The following is an 18,674-nucleotide window of genomic DNA, read 5'->3' as shown; positions in this document are numbered from 1 at the left end:
CACCCCAAAACCTAAAACCCGACCCCCCCACCCCGCCCCAAAAACTAAATGCCCCACCCCCCGAACCATGCCCCAAAACCTAAAACCCCCGACCCTCCACCCCACCCCAAAACCTAGAACCCCAGACCCTCCACCCCGCCCCAAAACCTAAAACCCCCCAACCCCGCCCCAAAACCTAAAACCCCCACCCCTGCCCCAAAACCTAAAGCCCCCCCACTTACCTGAGTCATCGCCTCGTCATCCGTGTCGTCCTCCTCAGCCGACTCCCTTGTTTGTGCCTTAACCACACGTTTGTTGTTCAGGACATGCGTGGTTAAGGCACAAAATAACAAAGGCATGGTTAAAGAAAGCGTTGTTCCGCTTTCGTTAACCAGGACTTCGTTATTAAAGAGTCGGCATAGAGGACATTTCCCTGCTCCAATAGGAACAGTCCAGTCCAAACTGCCAGGCCAGAGTGAAGGGAGGACCTGGCCTTGCAGTTTGGGCTGGAGTGTTTCTATTGATTTGATTTGCATTTGGCTGATCCCAACTGCGCTTCCATGGTGGACAAAAGTACAATGTGTTGGAATGCTACCCAAACCGATAGCCAGTGGTTGGACTTATTTCTCCCATTTTGGTCGTTTGATGTTTTATTGATGTGGTATTGCTGAATAAGTGCTTTCAAACGTTCGTACCAGTACTTTTGCACAGCAAAATAAGCTCAAATAAGGTAATTGGCTGTATTTTAAAGGTATGGAATCGCTAGCATGCCATTTCAGCTAAAGGAGCATTCTGAGTATGTGTGAACTTTTGCTCCACTGCGAATAATGTGGTTTTACCAATATACCACCCTGTGGTTTCTGACACTATTCATGACTCATAGTTTCCAACTATAATTTTTCATTATTACTGCAATCTCCCAAAACACACTGCTTATTACATTCAGAGCGATCTGCTGTCATGTAGTGGGTTTTGTGAAGCAATGCCTTGCAGTAATTCATAATTTTATCTATTGGCTGATTTCTACACAAGTGTGCATTTACAGGCAGTTTAAAAGTTTGTGTGTGAGGAAGGGTGTACCCACTGCATTATTAGGACAGGGCGCTTTTTTGTCAGGATACACACAGTCACATATGTCAGAAAAGGGCAGTATGCCTGCAGTAGTTATTAACACATGGTAAGAAAAATTCTGGAGACCAATTCTTTGACTCCAGAGATCTATCTGTAGTTGGCAGGCCACTGGCTACAGACACGTCCTATAGCAGACTTTCATCTTTTAGCGAGCCCTAAGAAAATATTCCCTGATTTGGATAATCGTTACCCGCTCAATTATAGTGAATGACTCAGGGATGTTTTAAATTTTAATTTTTCTTAGTACTAATGGTTTAAATTCTTCTTAGAGACCTCATTCAATAATTGTTTCAGTATTGAGAGGGACCATGACTCAGGGTAGGCGAAGCCTCAAGTGGGTTAAAATAACCCTCCCCACTGGTGAAAAATAGCACGTTGTACACATCCACCATATGGTTGATTTTTTTCTTGTGTATTTGTTTTAACACAAAGGGGGTCATTCTGACCCTGGCGGCCGGTGGCCGCCAGGGCCACCGACCACGGGAGCACCGCCAACAGGCTGGCGGTGCTCCCGAGGGCATTCTGACCGCGGCGGTTCAGCCGCGGTCAGAAAGGGCAAACCGGCGGTCTCCCGCCGGTTTACCACTGCCCTTCAGAATCCTCCATGGCTGCGGAGCGCGCTCCGCAGCCATGGGGATTCTGACACCCCCTACCGCCATCCTGTTCCTGGCGGGTCTCCCGCCAGGAACAGGATGGCGGTAGGGGGTGCCGCGGGGCCCCTGGGGGCCCCTGCAGTGCCCATGCACATGGCATGGGCACTGCAGGGGCCCCCGTAAGAGGGCCCCGCAAAGTATTTCAGTGTCTGCTAAGCAGACACTGAAATACGCGACGGGTGCAACTGCACCCGTCGCACCCCTGCAACTACGCCGGCTCAATTCTGAGCCGGCGTCCTCGTTGCAGGGGCATTTCCTCTGGGCCGGCGGGCGCTCTTTTGGAGAGCGCCCGCCGGCCCAGAGGAAATGTCTGAATGGCCGCCGCGGTCTTTTGACCGCGGTGCGGTCATTCAGCGGCGGTACCTTGGCGGACGGCCTCCGCCATCCGCCAAGGTCAAAATGACCCCCAAAGTATTTAATCAAAACCAGGATTTCTAAATCTAACATACTCTGCATAGGGAGTGGTTTTGCGTACCTAAGATATTAATATTACAAAAAGTTTAGGAATTTGATATCGCGCAAACTAAACTCCAAGGTGGAGAGGAGCGCTTTGAGAGAATATTTGTATACTACAAACGGTTGTCTGACAGGATATCATTGTCACAAATACTGACAGACAAAATTATTGTGTCAAAAAGTAGAATTTACCATAGTATCTTCTCCATCCCTCTCCACATAAAACTTCTACATCCGCCAGTTGATGAGGTGCCTTGTCCGTCTGACTATGTACCAGACAAATATTCACACTTTTCAGGAACATATATACTGCCAAAGTAAAATAAACATAAGATTAGTAATCGTATATACCATCAACGAAATATGCAACCTAATTTAAAATACCATATAAAAATTATTTTATTTAATACCATACACTAAATATATAATTGCTATATAAATTAAATTAATATCATAAATATAAAAAAAAAGAAAATGAATACAACACTTTTTTGTAAAAATGACATAAATAATTTTATAACAAATATATTTGAACAGGCACTGTAAGAAATTGGGTTACTGGTTGACGGGGTGAAAGCCTACTCAAGAAACAATGGCAATTCTTGTCAGTGTGAACCAAACCCCACCTTAACCTGACCTAAATCCAATGGGAGCTTGGTACAAAAGCAGCCTGGCTAACTTTTGTGACAGTTTGTAAAGTAATTATTGTGAGAAAAAAGGGCTGATTGCAGAGGCCCCCTAACTTGTTGCTCCATTTTTTACTTTTTGCTGGTGTTTTCCTGACTCTGATGGTGCCTGGGTACAGCTAACCAGTCCCAGGGCCTGTGCTCTGTGTAAAATGAGTATGGAAATTAGGCTAATTATAATTGGCTGTATCAACCTACCTATACGTCCCTAGTATATTGTAGGGCACGTAGGTTTAGGGACCCCAGCATAGGTCGTGCACCCATGGGTGCAATGCTGAGGTGACCAGAGTCATTTTAAAGGCAGGCCTGCCTTGCTGGCTGCTTTTAAACTAAAGTTATATGCAAATTCGACTTTGGAATTAAACATACTTCCAAAGTCTTAAACAACCTTATTGTTACACATAAGTCACCCCTAAGGTGTGCCCTAGATGCCCCTAGGGTTGGGTGGCTTGTAACTATAAGCCGGGACTTTATATAATAGTTTTATAAGCCCTGGTCTGGTAAAATACCCACATTCATGTTTCCCTCACTATAGTGAATGGCCTCCGTAGGATAAAATGGGGAGACTTCATTTTAATTAACAAAGTCCCCTTAAGTGCAAGATACCTCACATTTGGTATCAAATTAATTGTTGTAATAAATCCCACAACTTGCAATTGTTGGAGTTAATATAACTAGTTCAGGTAAAGAGTTTTAAAACTCTACCTGAAAGTTGCCAACTTTAGCTCTGTAGTACCCTTCTCTGATTGGCCCGCCTCTGGCAGCCTGGCCAGGCTGCCTTGTTGAGGTGTAAAGTGGCCTGGGCTGAACAAAAAGGATGTGCCTGTGGAAGTAGATCTGCCTCAGTAGATGGTGAAGAAGGATGGGGGAAGAGCAGCCAAATTGGTCTTCAAAGGCAGGGAAGGACATTTGGAGCAGCCCAGCACCTCCCTCACATCCTGCAACCCCAGACAATTAAGTGCCCTCTTGATTAGATTAGGAGAGGGCAGGAGAGGGGGGTGTTTAGGACCTTTAGCCACACCAGTGAGTGGGCACAGCCAGACCTAACCTCCAAAAATCACTTTCAGCCATGTTGGATTTTTGAAGAATGTTGCTCCCTGGGATTGATGTTTGCCACACTTCCCAGGAAGTGGTCGTCAAATGGGAAAGGAGCCTGCCTGTGACTGGATAACCAGGCCCACCTTGCTTTACACCCAGGAGAAAGGATAAATGTGGCAGAGCCGCACCCACACCTCAGATCCCTACAAGGGACAACACAAAGAAGAAGAAGGACTGCCCTGCTGGACCACTGACCTGTACCTGGGCAATGCACTCTGAAGGACTGCACCAGCTGCACACTTGAGCTTCACCACTAAAATGACTCTGTCTGTCTTCTACTGCTTCAATAAGGGGCTCCCTGTTTGCTACAGGTAAAAAGGAGCTGCCCAGAGTCCCCTGCATCAAGTCCTGCAAGCAGCTGACCAGTGTCCAGTGAGGACCAGGTGCATTCTGGGAATTGTAGTCCCAACTCTCAAGGAGCAACTCAGAGCTTCTGGAACCTTGGGTCAAGTTGTGGATAGTTCAAGGACCCAAAAAGGACCTCTGGAAGAAGATCCAGAAGTTTAAAGACATTTGGAGCAACTCCATAAGTTGAAGAGGTACATTGTAGGAGTTGTAGTCTCAGAGCACAAGAGGCAAACCAGCACCTCTGAACCTTTGGTTGGTGCTGTGGACCACTTTCCTGAATCAAGAAACACTTCTGAAAGTAAGTGTAACAGTGTTACCTCATGAGTGGCCTGAAATCTGAACTTTGTCCCTTTCCAGTGTGACCTTTTTTAACCCTTTTGAGCTCTAGTTGCTTCTATGCGCTAAAAACAATAATTCTTTAAAAAATCATATCTCCGGTTCCCCTTACCTGATTTTAATCATATTGGTGTCATTTTAAAGAAAAAAATATAATCTATTTGTATAAATTGGTGTTGTATTTTTATTGTTTTGTGTTTTACTTATTTACTGTTTTGTGATTTTTCAATGCTTTACACACTTGTCTACTAAAGTTAAGCTTTGTTGTTCATTGACAAGCTACCAAGGGTTGAGCTGGGTTTAATTTATTGAGACCTAAGTGGTGGTTATTGGCCTATTGCTAAGTGTAGGTGCTTACCTGCCCTTACCAATAATCCACTTTCCAACAATTATGCAGCACGTCAAACAGTAATAAAGTAAAAAATATCACACAAGAAAAATCTTGCGGGCAAATAACGTGTGCTCAGCTCTGTGTTGAGCCAGTGCACATGCAAATGATATGGCTCTAAGGTGCGATAGGGAGGAAGTAGGAACATTGAAATGGATCATTGCTAGGCAACCACTGGTGCAGCTATGTTTTCCTCATTACGCATAATTACAATTCAAGGCATAGGAAGCTAAAGTGATTCAATGGAAAGCACACGTTCTTTGGTAAATTATGAAAGTCAATGTTAGAAGTCAGGTCTGAATGCTAAAGTAGCAGTGTAACCATAAAATCACAGTAATCAATATCAGGGATGTGGATGTCAATGGCAAAGAAGGTTCAGTGGCTCTGCGACCTCAGTGGCTCAATGCGACCTTTTACTAATTGATTTCAGGGCCGGCTTTAGGGCAGTGTGACAGGGGCCACAATGGATGCTGACTTGAAGGGGGGCACTGATCTCAGTGGTGGTGGGTGGGGACTCTTTTTACAATAACTTAAGATTTAAAAGCACCTGGGTGGGGTGGCCAAAAACATTGTCATACAAGCGCCACCAGCGCTAATGCTGGCCCTGATTGATATCTTTATTTATGAGCACATGTACACCACTCAGTGGCTTCTTGTTGCTACCCAAAAAACTCTAATAACCTGACTCAAAGAGATTCATAAGGCCATTGTGGCATTTTTAATAGACACACCACGTTTGAAGGGAGCAGGATTCTCCGTTCCTGCACCCTAGCTGCAGTCTGTAATATACCATTTTACACTGAATACGATCTGGCACATTAAGGGCCCAATCCATAAAGGGAAATAGGTAGCAGTTTACATTTTGGTCCAGTAGGGTACATTACTGATTTCTGGAAATTGATGAAGGTTGTAGAGTTATTGGAGTAGGTGTACAATTCTGCGTACACAAACGAAAACCAAATGTTCATTTTCACACTTAACTTCCTTTTCTTTAGCGTTCCTAGTGAAAAATTACTTTTCTATGTGGAAAACTGTCTTCCTGTACACATATTCAGTACGGGTGTGTCCCTCCCCCACAATACCTCGCACTTAAGAGGGGTAAATGTGTGAGCATCTCCGGCACTGCAACTGGGTTTGTGGGTGTATACCAACTTATACAGCAGACCCCACCCAGGAACACCCAACAAGCACTGTCCCTACAACTGCATATGCAAATGCTTAAATTCGACCATACAAGGGAAATTCCCAAATTCGCACAAACATTTTGCACATGGAAATGCCAGCCAAACATGATTCTGTTAATCAAGAACGGTAATTTACATGTGCAAAGTAAAATCTTTGTGCCTACGGAATAGCACTTACGGGCAAAAACTGCTCTAGCAATCGGGCTCCAGGTCATGCCATATGCTGCACTCCTCACCTCCACTGGCACGTGTTTTCTGTAGATGCCAAAACACCTGGGGCCTGATTACAACATTGGGAGATGGGATACTTTGTCACAACACAGCAAACACAGGGGTGTAGGAGACACTCAATTTCTGATGAGGACAAGAACAGCCTTGAGGACTTTTTATTGACCCTATTGAAGGTGCCCGCTGTCTAAGAGCAGCAGACTTTGACAAATGTATACAGTCACGTGGTTCTGAAGTGCAATAGCAAGAAAGGAGGGCATGTCATCACAGTCTAAGTATACTTTATTGTTAATTACATTCTGGAACGCAATTAGAAAATATATGAAAAACATGTTCCTTGCTCCTTTATGCACCAAGCAACAAGGGTGGGAGAGAAAAAAAGAAAGAATAAACAAAATGTTCTTAGCAGCACTCATAAACCTCAAAAAGGTAACTGGACTAATCAGAACCATTCTTTCAGCTGCAGGCAGTTATAATACAATCCTGAACTTATGTTTGAAAAAAAAATATTTTCTTGTGTCATTCAGTGTGGAGGACAAATTATTTCGCTATTGTCTGTATGTCAAATGAATCCATCATCTCTTTATATATGATGCACATGGCATGATTCAGTTTGTTCTGGGACATAACTAACCTTAACCAAGTTTTAAATCAGTGGAGACCAAAGAAGTTTCTCTCAGCCTCAAAGAAGATAGTGGAATAACTAAGATGACGTGTTGTAGGCTCTAAACCTATGTCTAAAAATCTCTCTCTTTTGGAAGCATTTTTTCAAAGTATGACTGCAAGTTCTGGCTTTGAAGAATACTTAAACATACTTGATAATACAGTTAACTGAGGTGATGGTAGCAAATGGTCAATTTCTTGGAAGCAAGCAAATCAGCCTTTGCAAAGACAAAGATGTCATCCCTCATTGAATTTTAATGTGGTTGATTAATGTTTCATACTGTAAGGAAGTCACCATCCCTGAATTACCTCAACTAAACCTTGTCTGCTCACAGTTGCTATTCTTTAAGAATGAGCTGTATAAAGGCTTAGTGAATTGAAATTTAAGAGTATTTTAGGCAATGGGACACCAATAAATATCTGTTGTACTTGGCCCTAAATGCAGGGTCATTCGAAACTTTTTGTATTCGCCCCTCCTGTTTTCCGAAACTGTTTTTGTCGATGATTAGGACCAGTGGTAAAGTGCGTGTGCTTTCTTCTTTGCACATGGTAAAACTGGAATACATCCAATTGGCATATTTTATTTACTTATAAGTCCCCAGTAAAGAGGTACTACATGTCATCAGTGTCTGAAAATTAAATGTCACTAGTAGGCCTGCAGCACTTATTGTGCCCCCCATGTAAGTAGCCCTTTCCAACATGTGTAGTTTTAATCTGACATTTCAACCTTGCAAAATAAACCTTTTGCCAAGCCTAATCATTCATTTTTCACTCCTGCAATGCTTGTATTTCCAATACAATACCATTGGGTTACCTTATTAATTTTAATAAGGGTTAACTTCTATTGGGAACAGGTAGGAAGGTCAAGTTTGGTGTCAAACGAATTGTTATTTAAACCCATTTTTAATGTTACATTTGGATGTTAAGCCGCAATTCTGAAAATACCACTTTTACAAAGTTGGCTTTTCTTGTCCCATCCATTTGGTGCCTGTGGCCTGTGTCCTGGGTCACATGACTGGATGTAGTTGGCCTTTGTGTATTCTTCCCAGACAGTAAGACAAAGGGGGATTAGGTGTTGGCAGGATGGGAGGGACGGAGCTGTTCCCTGCCTCAATTACATTTCGAAGGGGCTGTCTCAGCACACTCACAAATAACTTGACACCAGTCTATTGTCACCCCAGGCCCCTTTGATTCTGGCAGAGGAAGGAACGAATGTCCAGAACCAGATGTGGGGGGAAGTCTAGAAGGTTCTCCCACTTCAAAGTCTGGCACCAGATATAGATACTGGACCCTCAGATCAACTCTTCAATACTCTCCTGGTACTTTGAAAAACTACAGAAGGACTGTCTTGTACTCCAGGGTACTGCCTTGCTTCTCAGAATACTGCTCTCCTGATTGAGGCCTGCTTTGTTTCCCAGATGACTGCCCTGCTGCTTGAGGCCTGCCTTGTTCCCCAGAGGATTGCCCTGTTGCTTGAGGCCTGCCTTGTTCTTGAGAAGACTGCCCTGCTTCTTGAGGCCTGCCTTGCTGCTTGAAAGAAAGAGGACCATCTCTTTGAACCCAGGAATACCAGAGTGACTCTAATGGTCAGATGGCTGACCACCTTTCATGGTTTACAAGGACACAACACACTCCTGGGGCCTCACTGCACTCGCTGAAATGACCAACTGCAACTGGCTCTTCCTGGACCTGCAACTGGACCTGCCTGAGCCCAGCTGGTCTCTGCTGAAATGTGTTCCTGATCTCCAAAAGGTGCCCACCCCAGGCCCTGGACCATTGGCTGGCATTAGTTGCGCTCCTCCTGTGAAATCCTGATTCTTTGAACTCTGCGTGCATGACTTTGAGGAGGTAACCTTTTTTTAAGCAGAACTAACTGTGTCCCTGTATCTGTCCCCCACTCCATCTTATTCAATCTGAAAGTATGACTTTTTTCCGGTCTACCAACCAAATAGCCACAGTTAGAGCTTCCTGGATCTTGGTGCTATGTTTACTTAAATATTTATAATTGCATATATCTAGTTCTACTGATAGGATTTTTGTCCTTTTTGTCTCAATTCATGTATTACATGTTACTTTGTTTTCTAAATTGGTATGGGGTTTGTCTTGTGTTGTGTTTTCACTTTATTACAGTTTGAATGAAAAGCTACCAGAAGGTTAAGCTCAGTTTAGTTTAGTGACTTTTAGGTTCACCCTGACCAAGACTGTGGTTGTTGCTTGAGAAACGTTTTTACCCCACTTAATCAAAAACCCAATTTCTTACAGTATCCATCCTTCAATAATCACCTACTATCCCAGGTCTCTAGAAGAGGCATGCCAGGGAATGAAAACACTAGAAACAATGCTATTAAAATATCCTTGACCAGACCTTCAGTTAGCAATTCAATAGCATTAGCAGACAGCACCACTCCATCAAATGTGGTCCTGTGTGTTTAAGCCAAATAACTATAAGACTTTAAAACCCAGCTTCTCCTTTTTTAATAAAAGTATTATGTGAGAAGCACTGCATTAAAATCTGCAAAAGACTCCCAACAGCGGCATTCGTCGACAAGAGCAATCTCTGGGACTTTTCCTCAGGATCTACCTCGCAATAACTGCAGTGCTGTGAGGAATGTAGAACCAGGAAAATTGATTATTATTCCCAGCCTCCCCACTAAACAATGGTGTGTTCATGATCAATCATATTTTCAACTTTTAATTCTGCTGCCATTTGCTTTAGAATTGCATGGGGGAGTGAGGATACAACCACAGACAGCTGAAGTGTATTGCTTGCTCTCCTGTGTCCGCAAGGTGGATTTCGAGGCACTGTATGCACTCAATGCAGCACAAAAGATAAAACACAACAAAAAAACGTTAAAGTTTTTCCTGTCTAACTCGCTTAGAAGAATTAGTGCAGATGGATGCAACAAGTGTAGACTGGTCACAAACTGAAAAGCTGAAGATGCAGATAAACTTGACATGAAATATGCATTATTTATGAGATGCTCTCAAAATGAGATGCACAGTCTGTGTGTATTGGAGATACATGCTTTACAGATGTGAAACATCTGATCTAAAAGAAAGAGATACATAAAACCTAGTATGTAAAATGCCTTTAAAAACAAGATGCAGAGTGTGTGTGTGTGTGTGTGTGTGTGTTAATGAAATATGCTTGCAAAAACGAGATGCAGTGTGTCTAAGAGAGAGACCGGTCATACAAACAACACTTGCTGTATGAGACACAGTTTACTATATATCATGACAAGCTTGAAACAATGAGAAATATGGCATTGACTTGTGAGCTGCTCACAGAAATTCAGAATAGTAAAATATGCCAAACGAGATGAGTGTGGGTGAGGCTTCGTTAATAAGCAAATCTAAGTTCTCCTGGAGCATACAGGCTTTAATTCATAGAATCATTTGAAGCTTCATAGTGTCAGAGAGTTATTCTTTTTTGAAAGGCGCTCTAAGATTATTACCAGTCCAGGAAAGGTTTGCACTAGGTAAAATCTGAATTTGCTATGCTAAAAGAATAATTTTTGGAAAGCACTGTAAGCAATTAAACATTGAGGGGCAAATCTGTAACTTTTGATGCGACATAGCACAGTAACCAAAGATGCTTTCCTGCATCAATAGGCGAGACTAGAAAAGCACCATATCCACTAAGATATGATGCCAGTTTTACCTCTCTCCCTGTGGCGCATATCTGTCTGCCTTGTGCCAGCGCACACAGTCATGCACTTTAGTGTACAGGAGTGTGTATTTGATGTCAAGCACAGGTTTTTGTAGTGTAAAGGTACACTTTTGTACAAATATGTACTTTAACATGGTATATTATTTTGATCACTCAATATATTCTGTTAAGTGCTGAAGATATATAAAGTTTCAAAAGTTTAGGGAAAATAAAACTCTACTCGTTCTTTATGCCTGCCTCGAGGAGGTGTACATTTTTGGCACAAAGTCCTATCTACCTCTTTTGTTTTTGTTTTTAAGTAAATAAGGCTTTGTCCCAAAAAACAATGGATGGTTATATGGAAATTAGAGGTGGGCAAGCCATGGAATGCTAAAGCGAGCCTCAAGCTGGAAGCCTGGCTCAGTTCCAGGTCCTGCTAGGACCTCAAGCCCATAACGAGCTGAGTATTGACTACTGCCTGCCCCTTACCTCTACCCAGGAAGTGGTGTTATAGTCAGAGCTGTTGAATGTGGAACTGGGGAACAAGATTCAAGTCTTGCATTGGCTCAACATCCTGTGATGCTGGGCCAATCACTTAAACTCCCCATGCCAGTAAACAAAGCATGTGATCTTCAAGAATGTAAATGGTGCTCATATAAAGCACACCAATACCTCAGGTTGAGTTTGTGCTATATTGCAAAAAACTGCAGAAATGCACACTAAGAGGTGTGAATAAAGCTTAAACATAAGGATGATCAAATAACCACCCATTTAGTGGCTGATTTGCTCAAAGTGAAACCAGAAAAGTTGAATTAATCACAGCTACCCCGGTTAAATTGTGTGATTTTTGGGCAAATATTTAATTTTACCAAAACAATTTTTTCTTTATTATCGCCAATGAGAGCACATTCAACTATGTGAGTTCAGTGGTAGAAAACTATCATTTTTAACTAGTACTTCCCGGTAGAGTGCTAAAATGCTCCCTGTTATTGACAAAGCATCATCTTAAAGAAATAAACAATTTTGAAGCAACTTTATCATATTTAATGCGATGTTTGTTTTATGATATACATACCAAATATTTTCGTGGCTCGGCTCATTCCCGGGCCCTGAGAAGTGAGCCAGACCGTTGGCTTGGCTTTGCCTCTCCCTGTTAATTTGTTGGCTCACTCACCTCCATATTAACCGGCTGAGGTTTACTTTCAGAACAACGGATTACCCACAGATTAGGGAGTACCAAATTTTGAGACCGCATTGAAATCATGCAGCAATTAAAAGCAAATTGTGCTGAATAATGTAACACTTTTTGAGATTGTATTACTTCATTATAATGCCATTTTTACAATCCTAATACTGTATGGGCAAAGGTTTCACCTCATAAGTACAGCCTTAATGCCCAAAGTTTGCATATATGTTATTTGTGGTTTTGTGGTCCTACCTTGTGGTTTCTCTGCTCTTATGCAAGAATGTGAGGTGAAAAGGATAGGTTGCTCTCAACTGATTCTAATATATGGATGGAAGTGTATGGTTGCCTTCTGGCCTATGTTTGGACTGCTTTGGTATGAGATGAAAGGTACCAAACTTCAGAGGTGCGAAACCAGTGTTACATTCTAAAAAGCCCATAGGTTCATCAAATCCCTCTCAAAGCATCATCCGTAGAAGGAAACTACGAAATTCACTTTACAGCGCAACAGGGCTTCTAGTACTCATACTATAGTTTGCTAAATGCAACAATTACCTGGAAAAAGAAGAGTGGAAGGACATCAGGGGCTGCACCATTAAATAAAATGAGGTTTTGAACCTGATGACAAAATATTACTTCTTTCATTAAAGATTATAATTAAATAGTGTCTTACATTATTAATGGTTTCAAGGTGCTAAGAAAACAAAAAAGACATTGACATTTATATTCTATCAAAAACGTATGCTACAGCACCTTGGGATTCAAAAGGAATAGGAAAGCTCTATAGAAATACCAATATAATAATACAGTGTAACTGTGTTGCTCATTTATATTTTAAAGGAAACTTTCTTAACCTCTCCTTTGTAGTAGTTTAGCGTGACAAGTTACTACTGCAGTGTATTTGTCAATAGGAAGAGATATGATAATGGGGTTATTCATCCCTGTTTATCTGTCCCCACCAACTCCTTAAATGACACCTTGCAAGAGGGTTGAAGATACAAAAATACTGCAGGGGGCAAAAGAAGCAATTTAAACAAGCATTTACAATGCAACGGGTCTCGCGTTTGCTCATGTTAGAGCTGATCGCGTTGTAAACTCCTAACCTGACTTTTCACCTATCGGGTAAAAGTGCATTTGTGTACACAACCCGAAAAAGTTAAATTAACTATGTAAAGCGCTCGACTTCTGCCAAGCGAGATCGCGCTTGTAAATTAGAGAAAAAGAAGTCCACGAGCCCGATGGAAAACGGCGAGCCTCGCATGTTTTCTGTGCTTGGTCGCTGCGCTCGAGGAGGGCTAGCCACCGGAAAAGGCATGACGTATGCTTTCCTTCGTCTAATGAAAGCAAGCAGATTTTATTAGCCAAGCCCACGAACCAATAAAAAATACTGACCTGAAGTTGACAGGGCTCCGAGACCTTTTCTAAATACAAAAGCGTCTTGCTGCGATACGCATGCGCGAGCGCATGCAACGCAGGCTCGACCCTAAAAAACAAAGCCTTCTCTACATTTGAAAGGCCTTTGACGACCTGTGAAGTTCTCGAGTCCTGTTCACAGATCAGATAAAGAATCTTTGCTGTTAGAGTAGGCTGCAGCAGCCCGGGCAATGGGGGTCGCGAGCTTTGATTCAGACAAGAGTCAGCAGCCAGTTGAAAACTTAATTCGTTTTCAGTTCTCATGTTTTAATGCACTGAAAAACGAATGAGGTTGAAACAGGGACTGCATCGTTATCTCGTTCTAAACTTCAAAGTTGTTTGTCCCCGTATCCCCCTCACTCTTGTTCCCCATGTCCTGTCACCCCCAAAATCTGGGGGGGATAAATCCCCTGCGCCCCCCACAGTTCCTACGCCCATGCGCAAACGTGACAGATATTCTTTTGTGGTGGAGTATCCCATCCGCCACGGTCGTAATCAGGCCCCTGGTGTTAGCCCACACGCTCTCTCACCTCTTCTATTATCATTGTACACAAACTGACATGGACCTCATCTATTGCTTCAAACATATTGAAATACCCTTGAAAATTCACATTTTCAAGTTACGAAATTAATGTAAGCCTGGTGTTGAAACGCCATTGTGAAATATCTTGCCCGCACGATTTGCTTACATGGCCAACTCTTATGCTTTAAGCTGTGTTTTATTTGAATTACTCTCGTATGTAAAGACTGGTGTAAGGAACTTGTCTTGCAAGCTAAAACACGTGCACTGATGCTCCGACAGGATGGGAGTTGCCAACCACAAAAGTTCCCGCAGCACCCAACTCGTTGCCTCAGTCACCAACAGCGAATGCAACTGTAAAAACACACCCGATTTGGTGGTCGGAAGACAGTTGCCACACCTTCCTTCCCTCCACCTTCAGTTTCTCTGAGCCTCTTGATTACAACGCGAGGTACAACTCCCAAATACATCAACTTTACATGCTCATTGCACTCGAAATGGGAGTTGCGAAGTACAGGCTCTTGTCCAGAGAGGGAAATAAGGAGCAGAGGCAGATTTAAGTAATCCCAATTAAATGTGAGCACTGCAAATAATAAGCAAGGTACCACCAATAACTGGTACGTTGCAATTTCCAGAGAACAACGCTGTGTTTTTTCTCTAACCATCTGAATGTCCTTCATGTAAATTGCCTCGTATATCAAATTTAAGGAGTTTTAGGGAAATCCGGAAGGGCATTTTTGAGGTCCCCTTTTTGCAACCGCACTGAATTGTATTACCCATATCCTGTTAATGCAAGAACTTTGGGTGCCAATCAATGTTGAAGCAAGCAGTAAATAACTCAAAAACAACTGCAACCTGTCTTGCTGGGGTCCCGAAATGTTGAAAATGACACTTGGTAGAAAGAGACAATCAGAGGTACAAGTTGGCAGAGCGATGGAAAGAGGTTGAGATACAGAAATAGAGGTGATACAGAGAGAAAAATAACATTCCTAGAAGGCCCTTGTGTACATCCAAACACAACAAATTAAATAAACAACACAACCTTCCCTCATAGGTAGCTCCCTAGTGGGAAACAGGGCTCCGTCCTCCCTTGCTAGTCCTCTCTCCCCCTTTCTCCTCCACTCTAAATGGTGCATTCCCAGCGGATTTTGAAAGTTGACCCCAGGTGCTGTCCGCACTTGTGATGTGCATCAGAGTTTTGCTTTTACCTTGAAGTTGTCTTGTATCATGCACCCACTGACATCAGCTGCATAGCCTGTTTGCAACAAGAAACCCAGGCATCCTAGGGATACAGAGAAAAGGCCAGGCTCAGAGTATGACAGAAAAGAGGTCGGGTTCCAAAACAAAATTGCGTCCTTTAGTAAATCAGATAGTTACAAATTGAATCTACATTTGTACATTGGGTCCCTTTTGAACTTGTAAACACATGTTATATATGTGTCTTACTAAGTATGCTAGACTGCATGCATTTGTGTCTGCCGCAGGCAATGTTTGTGGTAATAGCAACTAAAAACAACAGTGAAAAACTACTCACCAGACCATCAACCAGACCCACAAACAGTTAATAAGAGATAAAGTGCTTGGAGTTGTAAATGATAATGATAATCTCACCTTTGGGGCCTTATAAATATTTAGCCATTAAGCACATTAAACCTTTATCAAAAATAAACTGCCTTTGTGCATTCCTTCATAGACTTGGCATTAGACTGTAATGGTCCGAACAGCCTTTACAGAGTACCACAGTAAAAATAGCATTTGGAAGAAACATGGCTATGTAACCATATAGTCAGCTCCTAGAGGGAATGAAAAACAATGACAAAGAACATTGCAGTGTAACCATATAATCAGGCATTTGAGAGCATAGGGGTAGATTTCAGAGTCCCTTGCACCATATAGCGCCACCGCAGCATCATTTTTTTAGGCTAATGTGGTGATATTATGGCAAAAACGCAGCATCATACTTACAAAGTGGCGCAATGTATGTATTGCGCCACTTGTATCCCGTGCCAGGCATAATGTATGTAATGGAGGCGTTCTCCTGTTAGGGTGGCCGAACAAATGTTGCAAAGAAATCTAAAAGATTTCTTTGCCCCCTTTTTTCTGGCATTTTTATCACCTGCTCAGAACAGGAGTTAAAAGGTGGCACACCACCGGTTACAATGGGTCCCCATGTACTGTGAGGCTTGACAACAACATTTTGGTGGTAACTCTGAACAGTACATCAATAGTATAAAAAATTCTGATGCTATTGCCCCCTACCCTGCGCCATGGTGTGCCCTATTTTAAATACGGCACACACATGGTGGTGGTAGGGGGGTGCTAAGGGGTGCAAGGAAAGTTGCGAAGCACTGGGTGCAGCACCACTTTTCTTAAATCTGCCCCATAGTGTGTTACATACTTTCAGGCCTCGCAGGCCTTTCAAATATTATTTAACTGTAGAATCAGTGGCACAAGGGTGCAGTGCCACTGGTCGTGGCTACATGTCCCTGTAGCGTCAACAGCAGAATGTGCAGTACCAATGGCTGTGACTAGATATCCCTGTAGAGTCAACAGCAGAAGGTACAGTACCACTTGTCATGGGTAAATATTGCTGTGAGGCCAAAAGCACTCAGAGTACAGTGTGACAGCACGATGCCAGAACTTTTTCTGACAGAAGAAGCTCATAATGTCCCCCAAACCCGGAAACAGCTTGAGAAGCACCAGGTCCTCACTGAAATGGCTGATTTTTTTAGCCATGCTGCACACTAAGGCCCATATTTATACTTTTTGATGCAAACCAGCACCTGCGCTGGTTTGCGTAAAAAGTTTTACCGCCAGCTAACGCCATTCCTACGCGGCATACAGGCGCCTTATTTAAGGAATGACATTAGCTGGCGATGCGGACTGGTCAGAGTAAAAAAAATTTACTCAAACCAGGCAGCACCGGCGTAGGGGAGAATGGGGGTTGTGCGTCAAAAAATGGTGCAAGTCAGGTTACAGGCAAAAATCATGCCTCAAACCGGACTTGCACCATTTTTTGACGCACAACCAACTTAAAATGACTCCTGTCTTAGCAAATACAGGAGTCATGCCCCCTTGCCCAATGGCCATTCCCAGGGGACTACTGTCCCCATGCCTTTTGCCAAGTTAAAACCTTCCTTTTTTAATATTTATTAGTCATCCCTGGGGAAGGCATTAATAGCCCACAAGGCAGAGTGCTAAATATTGAAAAGAAGTCCATGTTTTATTCATATTTGAAATGTCCTGGCAGTGACAGCTCAAAATTATTGTTTTCAGTGTAGCAACGCTGGTTGTCCCATTGACTAACATAGAGTTAAACTAGCCCAGGTGCTAAGTGCTTTCTTCCATTTGGGACCACTAAATGTAGTACTCCAAGGTATCAAATTCACCGTTCAATTAAATCTGTCTTAATGCTGAAGTGTTATTAGAAGTAACTTTAAATGCAAAGGTGACCTTGGAAAGTCATCACTTTCTTGTCCCAAGCTTCTGGTAGCCGTTGCTAATTTATGGCAGCAACTGTTACCCAAGTCTGCTGCCCTCTTACTTGAAGGTGCGAAGAGCTCTAAGGAAGGGGAACAAAGGGTCTTCTTGAGGGAGGAGGTGCGACTTCCTCCTAAAAGATTGGACAAAGGGCAACAGCCAGAGATGACCCATATTAAAAGGTATTATATCCTCTGAGATGAAAATGTGAGTCACATCTTAGATTGTTCGCTCCTTTGTTTAGATATACAGGCTGGCATCTGTTGCAGAACTGGTTGTGCCCAAGCATCTGATCCAAGGTACCCTAAGGTCCACACTGTGGATTTGGGCATTGTGATGCATTAAGGGACTGTTGAATGCCAGCCCCACAAGAAATTATAAAAGGTTGGGTAGGGGTACCCTTGGGACTTGTAGCCCCCTTGGCTAGGGAATCCTCCCAACCCACAAGTTTGAAATTGGCATAAAAGTAGTACTCCTAGCTACCAGTTTCATAACACTGCAGGATGAAAAAAGATCAGAAGGTGGACTGCACCTACCAATGCTGTGGACCTCAAAAACAAAGGCAGCACCCAGTAAAACTGCCCCTGCTGCACCTACTGACCCAGGACATGACTTAAGAAAGAGAAGGGCTGCTCATGTTGTTAAACCTGCTGTGTGAGACCCCAAGGGCAAGACCTGCTCTCACTTGTGCTAAGGACTAGTGAGTAGACTCCAAGGGATAGTTGGCTAACCTCCTATTAAGCTTTGGGGGCATAAAAGCTCAAGAGTCCTGCACCTGCAAAGTGCCCAGAAGCAAAGTAGCTAAGGAACCTGAATGGACTCCACTGGTGAAGCTGTGAGATCACATTTTAGCCCCAAGGAATGCCTCAGTGCCCCCGGTCCCTTGGCTGATGCTAGAGTGTACTCTTTCTCTCCACAGAACTGTAACTTGCAAGCCAAGAGGAAAAGATAAAGTTTTTTTTTTTTGGACACAGAGGCCAAGGCTTATAGACTACTGCTATATTCCAGTTTGTGGGTAGTCTCCAACACCATTGAGAACCAAGACTTCACCAGACCATTGGACTTTGCCTTTATGTTAAGGTTGAGTCTAGGGGGAGTGCCGAGCCCCGTGGAGCTGCGCGCCTTCGACCAGGGGCGGCAGCGCTGGGGTACGCCGGATGCCCCCATGAACCACGGGATGAGTACTGGGGGCCACTGATATCCGAGGGCTCCCCTCTTTCCTAAAAACACTTGTAGGCGACTCCCGCTTTCATCTGGGAGGCCCGTGGGAGCCGCAACG

At 43.1% G+C, this 18,674-nt stretch overlaps 1 protein-coding gene across 2 annotated transcripts in view; it reads right to left on the bottom strand.

The window, feature by feature from the left end:
• LOC138250305 (P2Y purinoceptor 8-like) overlaps positions 1-18,674 on the bottom strand; it is a 184,260-nt gene that overhangs the window by 139,701 nt on the left and 25,885 nt on the right. For both annotated transcript variants that reach the window (XM_069205056.1, XM_069205057.1), the window contains exons 2-3: positions 15,124-15,197; positions 2,412-2,528 (exon numbers count right to left, since the gene is read on the bottom strand). The gene's annotated coding sequence lies outside the window, so the exon portion shown is untranslated. The remainder of the gene's footprint in view (positions 1-2,411; positions 2,529-15,123; positions 15,198-18,674) is intronic.

This window comes from Pleurodeles waltl, chromosome 8, assembly GCF_031143425.1.
Source record: "Pleurodeles waltl isolate 20211129_DDA chromosome 8, aPleWal1.hap1.20221129, whole genome shotgun sequence".
In the NCBI taxonomy this organism is placed as follows: domain Eukaryota; kingdom Metazoa; phylum Chordata; class Amphibia; order Caudata; family Salamandridae; genus Pleurodeles; species Pleurodeles waltl.
This window is presented reverse-complemented; position numbering and strand designations above follow the sequence as displayed.